Source organism: Motacilla alba, chromosome Z, assembly GCF_015832195.1.
Source record: "Motacilla alba alba isolate MOTALB_02 chromosome Z, Motacilla_alba_V1.0_pri, whole genome shotgun sequence".
Taxonomy (NCBI): domain Eukaryota; kingdom Metazoa; phylum Chordata; class Aves; order Passeriformes; family Motacillidae; genus Motacilla; species Motacilla alba.
The window spans coordinates 10,641,777-10,654,432 of record NC_052046.1 but is presented as its reverse complement, the minus strand read 5'-3'; the positions used below and the strand labels follow the sequence as shown (position 1 = coordinate 10,654,432).

The 12,656-nt window shown below is 41.0% G+C and overlaps 1 protein-coding gene across 3 annotated transcripts in view; it reads left to right on the top strand.

The window, feature by feature from the left end:
• Window positions 1-12,656, top strand: part of NPR3 (natriuretic peptide receptor 3) — a 42,217-nt gene that overhangs the window by 13,485 nt on the left and 16,076 nt on the right. The window lies entirely within an intron of this gene.

The window sequence follows — 12,656 nt, the reverse complement described above, 5'->3', positions numbered from 1 at the left end:
TCTGAGTGTGAGAGCAGTTACTGTCATGTTAATGTAACCCAAAGAACTGTGGGCTGAAGAAATAAATCTGCTCAGCCATCATTTCAGCGTTCAAGTGTCTCATGTTTTTTCAAGAAACATCCTGTAGGTTTATAGAAAGTCTGACCATTTTATTCTGTGTCTACCTGAAGATCAACTTCTCTGAAAAAATAAGAAAAAAAAGGAGGAATGCTTTCAAAAATCTAATCAAATTTGGGTTTCAAGCATGCAATAGAATTGCTTTAATGCTTTTATACAAATGGTGGCTGTTTTCTTACTTTTGTAATGTTAATGCATTAACAAGACATTAGCAGCAGGGAGTCCTGTTCTCTGTAAGCCAACTAACATCCTTGGTTTAATTGCAAAATACAGGGCAAGCTCTGCTTGCAGACCTATAGCCTAGTTGAGGCAGACAGCAGTGGGAATTGCATGCAATTACTTGAAGGAAGAATTTAAAACTGTCTCTAAAGGAGTGTGTGAATAATTCCCAACACATACTGTAGTTAAAAATGTTTATGAATAAACAGTGTTTCAGTTGAAGTATATGCACAAGCCATTTTTATTAAATAATGCTGAACACTTAATGAATTGGTGGTAGGGTGCAGTTTGGAAGTTCTTAATGCACCTTCTGTTCCTGACTCAGGTCTAGGATTCAATAAATGCTTTTTTTATGTCCAACCCAGTATTCTGAGCTCAGATGATTTTACAGCCAGGAATATTTGCTCTTCTGAGGTTACAGACCACCCATGGCTTGTTTTTTCTTCTCATTTAAAAGCTGAAAATGCAACTAATTAAACAAATATTTCTGCTGTGTTAACTACATGACAGCATTGTTCACAAGGTGAATGCATGGGTTTTTTCCTACCCACAGCCTTTTTCACCCTGAAAATGAGCACTGGGAGAAGGGAACTGGAGCCTGATTTACCAGTAAAGTTATCTCAATGAAAGAATGAGCTGTGTAGATTAATTAGATCAGCAAGATGCTACTCCCTATTAGAAAGGGAACTCTGTTTTATTTAACATTTTCAGCCCTCTGAAAGGAGAAAAGATGCACTCAAGAGCAACCTTTTTAGCTCCAACAGTTAACTACAAAAGCTTCATGGGAGGTAGCTGTGCTCGTAAAGTTTATCATCTCATCCATAACATCCATGCCAGACTCTTCCCTGTGTGTATTCCTTACGTCAGCCTTTTAATTAGGATTGCACACCAGCTAAGATAAGGCTGGGAGAAGTGAACAATTCAGTCTTGTAGCTATGATGCTGAAAATCTAACTTATTCAGCAATGTCCTTCTCACTTGTCTTTTTTCAGGCACAGGCAGGCGAGATTAATGTCAGGCAGTCTTTTGTGTCTTCTGACTGCATGAGGATGGGAGAGAGTTTCAAGGAGATTTAAGGGTGAGGGCAGGGGGGAAGAACCCCCAAACCCTGCCAGGGAATAATTTGTTCAAATGAATGGTTCTATTCAGCTGCTGGAGTGCTTTGCTAATTGTGTTCGAAAGAATAAAAGCAAACCACAAGCTGCTTTCAGCAGCCGGAAAAAATGGTTTCACATGCCAGCTTATTAACAAAATGAATTCTAATAGTAAAACATATTTAGGATTTTCGTGACCAACCCTTCACCCCTTGGAATTAATGAGAGTGTCTTTATTTTCTGTAAGAGGAGTACTGAGCTGTGGACTGCTAAATTTGGTGAATACAGCAGACACTTTTTTTTCCCCTGAAGTTAATGCTTTCTCAGTGTATGAAAGACCGGTGTCATCCACGTCAGGGTCTTAGGCAAAACTACAGTGTAAAGTTATTTGCCAGTAACAGATGTTATAAAAGACAGTAAAAGAAAGAAATTATTATTCTCTCTTCCAGTGGATTTGTTTAGTTTTTCTAGCCTATCTAAACATATTTTTGAAACTGTCTTAAACCATGGAGGAGATAGTGTAAAACTGTGTGTATATCTGGAAATAGTAACATCTGAACTTTTTGGTAATGTAAAAGTTTAGAGTTGATCTTCATGGTTATATAGTATATTTTCCATAGCAACATGTTTTTAACTTGGATTTCACTGATATTCACATTCCACTTTACTAAACAGGTGCTCAGAAATTTATGGGTAAGGTGCTTTTCAAAGTACTTGCTAGAAATATACCTCATTTTCCACTAATAAAATGTGAAAAATATGTCCTCCTGCAAAATTCAAAGGCTGTTTCTGGTTTTAGTGCTTCTCTATGCTGTTTGCATTGCAAGCAAACCCAAAGCTAATTTGTCACATTAAGGTATTGTTTTAATGTATATTTGTAAGATTTTTGACACTGGTATAGAATGATTTTTAGGCTGGGCTCTAAGATGTTTGAATGAAGGAAAAGGTAGGCTATCTCATTTTGTATAAAATGTCACTTGAAAAATGAAATATCTTGCCTAACAGACTTTTTAGCTGTCACCTCCTTTTTCTGTGAGCCTTATTCTCTCGGTATCTCATGAAAATATCACTGAATTGGAAGTTTCCTTATTTACTGAAAGAATATTCAGCTCAACAAGGCATGAAGAGGAGGTTTGGGTAAGTCTGTCCCATGTCAGGATGGTGTTGCAGCCAGCAGCAGGGTCCTGGGCAGGCAGCTGGAAGCTGTTTTGCTCTTGCTAGATGGCTGATGTGATGCTCCAGCCTTAGCACCTTGGATGCTGTGGAGGGTTCACCTCACCTGTGCTGGTACACTGTGGTTACACAAACTGGGTTAAGAGTCCAGTGTTTGAATTCTGTCTGAGCCAAGCAGTTTAATCTGAAGGTTTGATTATGAGGGTGACAGGAGGTGTGGGGAAGGAGCCATGCTTTGTTTTCTTCAGGGATGTAAAGGAAGAACAGTTAGTCCAGGCAAGAGATGTGAGTTCCTTGTTTGAGAGCAGCAGGGCAGAAGAGTTGGTGTCTCCAGACTGAGGTGGTCCAGGAAAGCTTTCTTGCACTCATCTGGGGTATTGGTATGGTGACAGCAGGGCAGGGTCTAACTTTGTGATATTCACAAGTGGCAAGTCTTCTAAAAAAACAGTGTAAGTGGCAATCATTAACACCTCAAGCCTGAGATCTTCTGCTGTGTCTGCACGTTCATTTCTTACAGCTGAGTGCTTGAAGGTTAAGGTGAACTTAGCTGTGGGAAAGGCTCATTCTCCAGAGGGAAAAAAATCTTTTAAAAGAAGGGCAGGCCAGTCCCATGGGTGAGTCAGGTCACCCTGGTGTATGAATATTGGCAGAACCAAGACAGGCAGCAGGGCTTGAGTGTGCTCCACTCCATTGGGCTGTAAGAAAAGGTCAATGTACAATGTGCCAGCTCTGATTTTTTTTTTCCAGGGGATATTTAGCAATTTTGCTAATGCAGAGGGGGTAATGTAGTCATCCTGTGAAAATGGGCTGTGTGAATAGAGGCAGGGTGTTCTCATGAATGCAAGGAGGCATAGGAACCTGCAGGAGGATGCTCAAAACTTTCCTTCCCTCTTTAGTAGATACGTTTTTCATTAGGAGGAGAAGTCTGGGACAAAAATGAGAAGGTCTAGCCCATTCAAAAAGAACGAATATATCCAAGCATATTGAAAAGACAAGGAGTGCCTCTGTCCTAGAGCAAATGAATAAGAGGGGCATGTGAAGGGGCATGGAGTGATGGGATGAGGGTAGGGGAGGACACCCTTTACACTGTGGCTGGAGTAAAGGGTGACATTCACTGAGCTAGACATTTACATTTGGTGGGAAATGTGTGTGTACAATGCATCCAGTTGGCCTGTCAGCCTGCAGACTACAAAATCCCTCAGAGAGCAAAACCAAGGAGGATCTCAGGGATCAGACAGTCAATATGGATGCAAGGAGCTACAAGAGTGAGTTTTTAGTTTCTTGGAGGGGCTGCAAATCCTCAGATTTAGAGGCATTAGCTACCATGCTGCTGCTGAAGAGTGGAAGAATGTGTTTCAGGTGTGCAGCTGGAACCTTACTGCCTGCTGACAGGTACACACAAATATCTGCTGAGATAGCTGCTGTGCCTCTCCTGTGCTAATGGGATCCTCGCAGGGATGCCAGCAAAGGGTGGTTACTCAGCCAGCTGAACACCTTTCATCAGATATTCACTATCTGAAAGAAAGTAACAAAACCAAATAGTTAAATTTTAAATTATTTGGAATGAAAGCATGACTAATAGCAGCCTGAGGGTTTGCATTAGTTCCATGCCATTAAAGTTTACAAGTTCATATGCCCATTTACCCTGGTATTTAATAAAAGGATCATTTGTCATGGCAACCACAGCCTCAGGTGGGCTCTCTTAGCAAATTATTTACTCCCAGCCCAGAGGTCCCCCAGGTCTTGGCAGGTCATACCTTTCCCGCAGCACCTGGATTTCAGTTCCAGGGGTGCCTCCACCTCAGGATGCCCTGCAGACAGGGCAGGGGAAAGGTGGAATTCAGATTCTCTGCAAGCAGAGATTGGACCTGAAGTTCACTCATGCCAACTCAGTAATAGAAGGCCCAGGGCTTTTAGATGAAAGGCGCAGAGAATTTAAAAGGACTGGTGCCCTGTGAGGTTTTGTGTAGGCCTTAATGCAAGTTCATGCAGTGGAAAGTTGTTATCTGCTTGTGTGAGACTAAAAGGGTCACATCTTCCCTCATTCTCTACCTCCTCTGCTGGCAAGGGTGAGGTGAGATACCGTTCTTATGAATCCTGGTTTTGTGTGCCTAATTTTTGCCTGGTACTGAGTAAAGATCTTAGCTTACTAATCTCAGCTCCAAGCATACTTTTGAGATAAGCACCACTTTTGGCTGTGTCTAAATCATTTGTGTTTATCCAGCCCTTAAGACTGTAAAGCAAATGCTCTTCTGTGTAATCTTTGCTAATCTGCTGCAAAGCAGTGATCAAATGGTCCTTTTCATCAGATGTGTTTTTTACCCCATCCAAGATTTTACCAGCCCACCAGCTAGTATAGCACGACTAAACTCAGTTTGAACACGTGAGTTGTCTCCAAAGTGATACAGTGATTTTTCTGAGTTTTGCATGAGAACTGATGTGACCTTGAGAGTTTTTAATACAAAAAATAAAATATGTCTGTGATTTTTGTGGTTTGGTGATAATTTTAGTAATCCAGAACCCAAAACAATTGTACATTGTTGCACAAAGATAAACATTTAACAAAAAAAGTCCTTCCTGTTTGTCCTATCTCTGCATTAATTTAAACAAATTTAACTTATTTCAGCAAGTGGAACTGATTTTTTCAGATGAGTGACTGTCATCCTGAAAACTGAGATGTTCCTACTTGTAAAACATTCTTGCCTGCTGACATCAAAAACTTAATATCTAATGAAAGGATGGGGGTGGTTGTTTTTTTGCTGCTAAATGTTTATCTATAATTGAAATGTTCCAATTTAAATGCCAGCTTAAAATGTTAGCATTCATTACAACTGTGTAACAGATTATCAGACTACCAGTGGGGATTCTTAGAAAAATCTATTTAAAACAAGCATATTTTAGTTTCTGTATGTCTGTGTGTTTTCAGCTGAAAAGAGTAATTTCTTTAGTATCTCTTGTGTTTCACCACTATGACTAGATGTGTAATTTCTGGACATAGTTTTGGAACTCATCATGTGAATGGTCACATAGTTTGTTAGAAGGCAGGAAATCCTAAAAAAGTAGGAAGGTTAATTTTATAAATGACAGCTGTACCTTTTATGGTTAAGATCCGTTTGGTATTCAGGCAGTCACAGTACAGTGCTATGTGCTAGAGATCCTTTGCATTAGCTGTTTATCTCATGTTAGAAATGTAATATAAACATGGGATATTTCACCTTAGCTGCAGGAGCACAATAATGTATTCTGTGATTCTATCCTTTTCCTTGATAGGTGACCTGGAGCCCTTTAAGGCTAAATTGCTGAGGTGCATAGTATGTGTGTAAATCATACATAAAGGAGAAATTCCTCTAAAATGATTGTTCTGTAGGTAGTTGAGTTCTGGTACAAAACAGTTCTGCTCCTTAGATACATCAGTTGCACCCTTTTAAGGGCAACATTAAAAGGTAATGCAGGAACCAAAACCAAAGAGGGGTAAAGTGGCTGGTAGCAGTTTGCAAAAGGAATCAGTGAACACAATGGATAGAGCCAGAAATAAACCCTACACAGGTTTTCAGGGGGAAAATCTGGTCTAGAAGAGCATCCTGTTCCTGGAGCAGGGCAGTTCTCAGCTCAGCCTGCCCCTGCTTCGGCCATGCCAGTGGAGGTCTGGGGGGAGTCTGGGAGCCAAGTGATGTAAGGCTGTGGATTGACTGCAGCAGTTAGAGCTCCTTGATGTGAACTGACTGTGGGTAAGGTTCTAACTCTGCTGAGGTGACAGTTCCTGTTTCCATGTTCAATAGAAGGAGCTCATTTTGGCTGTAGCTGGAAATTTCTGCCCAGCCTGTTAGCAGCAGGCACTGGGCATTTACAGCTATTTTTTAGATAACCATAGGAGAGTGTTGGGAGCAGTAAACAAAGAATGGGCAGCATTTGCAAGCAGTGGAGTGGCAGTTTTTCTCCACAGGGTTTTCTCTCTTTGTGTCTCAGTTGCCACTGTAGCCTGATGTGTTTTAGCTGGTATTTCACAGTGCAGCTGCCCTGTAGTCTAGGACTGAATAGATTTTTGCTTCAGTTCACCATTGAGACAGTAGAGCAACTTGTGGCTGCCCCAGCCAGATGATTGTGGGTAAATCTACGAGTTGCTCAAGAATGGGATATTAAGAAAAACAAGGAAGAAGTCTTGAAGAATGAGATGAGATACAATAGCAAAGAAGCTGGCTTTGTGGTTAGTTTTCTTTCCATAGCAAGAAAATGACGTTCACTGACAAATACCCTTAACTCCCTGGATTTGGATGCCTTTTTTAAGTAAATCACAGATACTGCTGTAATTTGTGAATTTACTTTTATTTCCTTCTTGTTAATTTATTTTATTTCAGCAGACCTTTTCTTGGAACAAAGGGCTGGCTTCTCATCCACAATTAGCTTTAAAGTGGATTGGAGTTTGTCCCTAGTGATACTTCAGTCCTGTTCAAATAAGCATCCTCTTGTCTGAGGAACAAAGGCAGTAGTGGTTTGGCATGCCTGGAGCGCACATCAGTTCATGTACCAGCTGAACAGTGCAGGCAGAGGCATGGTCTCACCCTCAAAGAAATCAGTTTAATTGCAATACAGCATCTTTGTGTCCAAATCAAACAGGAAGTGCAGAAAAAAACAAGGGTCTATACATCTTATCTCTCAAATGGTGCATGCAGGCTCTTTCATTTTGGAGATGGGTGGCTGATGAGTTGCAAGCAATGCTTGTGCCCAAGACTCTCTAAACGTGGGCTTCCTCATGCCAGGGACACATTGCTTGGTGTGCAGAGTGCTTGGGTGGAGCACACACCTGATCTCCTCTGCTCTCAGCATCACTGCTTCTCCAGGGAATGCTGTCAAGGAGATGAACACAAGCAGGAAGCCTTGTTGGAAGGAGCCTCCTTAAAGGGAAGTGAGGTCTTGTTTGACTGTGGTGCTGAATTTTTAAGCTATAAATTTTAGAGTGGAGTATAAGCCTCAGTCTGCAGAATCCCACTAATAAAGTCATGTGCTCCCCTATAAGAAAAATGTCTTATGGGTTTCCACATAAACACTGTCTCCCTGTGAAACATGAAATTGATGCAACAGTACTTGAATAAATCTCTCTTAGACATGCACAAGGTTTTACTGTTATCCTCTTCCTCTTTTCCTAGGGACAGATGTGAGTTCCAGCCCCAAATAATAAAGTGAGTTTGGATATATCTTTAGAAAACCAAGTCCTGAGCCCTGGCCTTGTGTCCTTGAGTAGGTGCCAATTTATGTATTTATAGAGACTGGATATCAGTGAATAGAGTGTGAGGCTCTCTTTGGCTACAGCTGTGTTGCCCAGAATTTGGTGTAATGCCATATTATCCTTTTTTCATTTTAAATTAAATATTGTGGAAATGGCCTTCTCAGAAGAAAGCATGTGTTTCTATTATTTTTTCCTTTTTCTTACGGTTTGTTTGAAGCATTGTGGTCCAGTAGGGGAGCAGTATGGTTGCCCAAGCAAACAGTCTGTGTTTTTAGTCTTAGGCATACAAATTTGATTAACTGTCTTTTAGCTTCATTCTCCTTTTCAGCTCCCGCTTTGTTTCCACAGTGATGCGTCCCTGTCTGTGGGTACCCAAGACATGCTGTTTATGACAGCTGACTACTGGTGTATCCTGTGGCTTTGGATTTCGTGTGCTTGGGAGTCCTTGGAATGCCAGTCCTAGTGGATGTTAGCATTACCCAGCTGTTATCCACAGATGATATTCAGGAGCTCTGTGAGTTTCTGTTGCGTAATCAAATGAAGAAATCCTGTGAGGATCTGAGGAGATGGATGGTGGGTTAGTGAAAACTTTGATAATCCTGTTAGGGTGGTAGCATGCAGAATGATACGTGGTAGTGTTATGGCAGTAGGACTAATACATTACTGCAAAGCTGGAACTACACATGAGCTGGACCTGTACATGGTTTGAAATGCACTTCACCTTTTCTCAGGTAATGATCAGGTGTCAGAATATTCTTCCCACAGCTTCACGTTCTCAATCTACATGTCAGTTCCATCCAGTTTCTCATTGGGATTATGTAAACCAGAAGTTTAACACGAAATCAATGTGTAATAAGGATATTTTATCTTTAAACATGAATCATTTCTATATTTTGATCATCTATTGTATGGGAATCATGAGCACCTTGTTCTAGATTTGTGCTGCTCACAGCAAGGTTGTAGCAACTCATCAAAGAACTGCTGAAGGCCCCTGACCATCTCAGGACTGTAGTTAAGTACTTAAAACAGCATGAGCTGTGGCAGTGTCCTGAATGGGAAGATGCAAGATCAACAAATGGTATTAAAGAAAGAAATCCCTGCTGTAGAGTTAAGTGAATAGCGCTAGATAGTGAGTCAGCAGAAGAGAGCCAAAGACATGTGTCAAGAATGCATGTGAGTGAAGTTAATTATGTCACGGCTTCTTAGAAAAGCTCATAAAGAAGGGACCATAATTATAATTGGCTTGGTGAAGGAGGATTAAAAGGGGAGAACTGACAGTTAAAGTGCAACTGCTTAGAAAAATACTTCTCTTGAGATACATTGCAACAGTGTGAGAAGTAGGAGCATTACGTCAGATACACAAATTGGTAAGATTTTTGCAAAATGTTTGGGTGCAGACCTCTGCAGTTCCCTAGGGTCCTTGCTGATCGGGGCTGAAACGATAGTTTGACAACTTTAATATCACTATGGATGTACTGGAAAGTAGATGCAGAGACCAAGTGTGGGAGATGCTGTTTGCCTTTTCAATAGGAAAAAAGTGATGATGATGCTCCCCACTAAGCATGGAAGTGGTATGAATTGCTGTAATTGCGGTGATTTAGAGCTGGGCAGTTCCAGATGGAGGAGAATAATCTTATTTTACAGTCAGTAGGCAGGATATGGGAAATTATGGGCCCTGCATAGCTGTATCTTGGCTGTCTTCCACATCGGTAGTATTTTGCATCGCTGTGTGTGCTGTTAACACCTTGGTATATATGAACAGTGTGGTCACAATATAGCTGCTTAGGGAACTATAACTTCCAACTGGGTAAAATTTATGCATGTGATTTCCACTGAGAGGGGTTGTTGGGTTTTGGTTGCTTTCTTTTTTCTGATAGAAGATGATTAATTAGAGTAGAAAGGCAGGAAGTTAAAAGGAGTATATGTCTTATTCACCTATGCAGTTGGCATTCTTGCTTTTTAGGTGCATGGTATTAAAACAGGATGTGAAAGTAATACAGAAGACAGCTGAGAAAGAGGTTTCTACTTATTTGTACTGCAGCCTCCAAATATGTTCAGCAAACCTGCTGAACATATTTATAATTGGCATTGCTGCCACGTTGAGGGGGTGGCCCTGGAGCAACATTTCAGTAGCTCTGACATGCAAATTGTGATCACAGCATTTGGAGCTCTGCTCACACCTGTATTTAAAAGGCAGCTTAAATGAAAGTGGGAAACACTACAATAAAAGGACTCTGCTTTGTATTAGAGCTCAACTAAAAGAACTTTTAATTACCTGTAAGATTAGTGGGCCTTTAATAGATTTTATACTCTGTTCAGTTTTTATCCTGCAGGTGTCTAAGGTTGAACTAACACATTATTAATTACCATGGACACCATCAAGCAGCCTGTGAAGACATCTTCACAGTTACTCTCATTCCTATTTGAAGCATTCCTGGAATACAAACTTTTTTGTCTAGGCCTTTTTAATGCCTTTCCTGAAGCAAAGAGCAAACTCTTCAACAATTTTTGCAGCCGTTACTTCACATTTTAATATTCCTCTGTCCTACACATCATGCAACCTGTGGTCTGTGTGGAATTGTGGCAACTTACAAATGATTGAACAAGATGATAGGCAGGAAAACCTTATTCCCTTCATGGAATCCGGTATCAGCTTTCAAGAACTGCTGCTTAAATGTGTTCCTTGGTTAATGTGAAAAGTCTCAAGTGTGGCCAGCATATGGTTTGGCTTGGGAGTGTAAGTGCAATCCCCATCTGTAAATAGTAATTATGACTCTTTCAGAAGATTTTGAATGGCATAAATTATCCATAGTTTCAGCTTCCTTGACAACATGAGATCAAATGCTGAGGTTTGTGTATGAACAACTGAGCAGTGGCATAAATGACATTCTGATGATTTTTAATGTGATTTTTCACATGTAATGTAAGGAGTTTTGGCCAAGTGGAGCTTTGGCAAGATGCTGTGGCAGTAACCTTCCAAACTGCCAAGTGAGTTTTGACAGGGCTTATCTGGCAAATCTGCAGTGTCTACAGAAGGATTTTTAGGCTGGTAGCATGAGTAGATTTCAGGTTGAGCAAATTAGCTGACAAAATGGATTTTGAAGGTTGCTGTGTTACACTGAGAGGTCTCTGCCATGGACAAAAGAAGTGACAAATAGCTTTCCTTGAAACAAATGCCAGCCACAAACTGTAAATCAGCCAGCAGGGAGGTATAGCTACTGGAGAGTCTAATTTCTCTCCTGAGAGAAAGAATGTCACATTAAGAAAGCTGAAGTTTGATCTTCCACAGGCCACTTGGACTCTAACATTGGCACACGAAGCAGTTGTCGAGCTTTGTGGTTTCTTGGTTTGGTTGGGTTTTTTTAAATTCTGAAAAGTTAAAGCCCCTGCTGGCAAAGCCTGTCCTAGTATGCAGTCTGTCCATCAGCTCTTTTTATTCCACCAAAAGCCTGACTTTCACCTCTTCTTTCAGGCTTTTCTTTAGTTCAGAATAACTGCAGCTGCCCTTGTCAGTGACTGTCAGAGTGAGCTGAGCTATTCTGCCCCTCCTGTAGTACCATGGGCTCTTCCCTGTGATGAATGTGATGCATTCAACTGCAGCATAGGCTGGAGTTACTGAAAGTCCACTTTTAAATGTCAGAGCAATGTAAACTTTTATATTATCAGTAAATAATTCCGAAATTTTCCTTGCTGTTGGCAGCTACTTTAAGAGTGAAGGAATGTCTTGGATATAATTACACTATCAGGGTTTGATTAGTTCAGGTCAGCCAATCAACTAGGTAATACTTCTTATCTGTGGAACAGTTATTTAGTTAACTGGCCACATGTTATGTCTTGTAAGTTTTTTGATGTCCAGCTAAACCTGGGAGAGTTAGAGTAGCACTTCATCTACTGGCATTTTAAGTTGTGTAGATACACTGAAGTGGAAGATAAGCTAAATGTTACTTCTGCCCGGGTGAGTATTTATAGAGGTGAGTGGTTCACTGGAAGTGGCAGTAAGAGACCCCATAATGTGGTTACACCCTTGCTAGGATGTCAGGAGTTTTTTTATTGTAGTGAAAGCCTGAGTGTATGGGAACATCTTTCTTGCAGCTGAAAAGATAATTAGTTCTGAATTACTGTGCATTTAGTGAGTACATTGCACTGCTGAAATGTTCATTGCTGCCTACAGAAGAGGTATACCTGTGCTGCTCTGGTCATTCTGCATCAGCTTCTGCTGATGGGTCTCCATCTGAACTCCACTCCTGAAATAATTACTGCTTCACCACTGAAGCACGTCAGGCTCCTGAGAGCAAACCTGTGATGTTTGTGCAGCACTCGGGTGTTAGCTGTTTATGTAACTCACAGACCAAAAACTGTAGGTTGCCTATGAAGGTTCATTGGCAGCAATCTTCTTTTGTGTTAGGCTTATAAAGCAGGGTTGGAGTTATTAGGGTTATTTTATTTGTTTCATGTAACTTACTGAGACAACTATAAAGGACAGGAAAAGGTTCTCCTGGCAGTTCCAGAGAACACATTACTGGAGATGATAAGTAGTTTTCTCCATTGCTCATTTGCTAGTGGAGAGATGCTTGGCTGAACAAGGGCCAGAAGTGGAAGTGGTAATCATTAAACAAGCAAATCCACCAATTGTGCTCTCCAAAAAAAATCATGAGAGAACATACTTCCCAGTCCTGAGAGGTGCTAAGTCCCCTGTGCAGAGGGTGGGGGCTATACTTGCTGCTGTGGAATGAGGGTGCTCAGCACTTAACAGAATCTCACCTGGTCAAGTGCAGAATTTGTGCCTCTGGGCATGGGAACTGGCATCTGCAAATTTCACCCCTGTCTGCA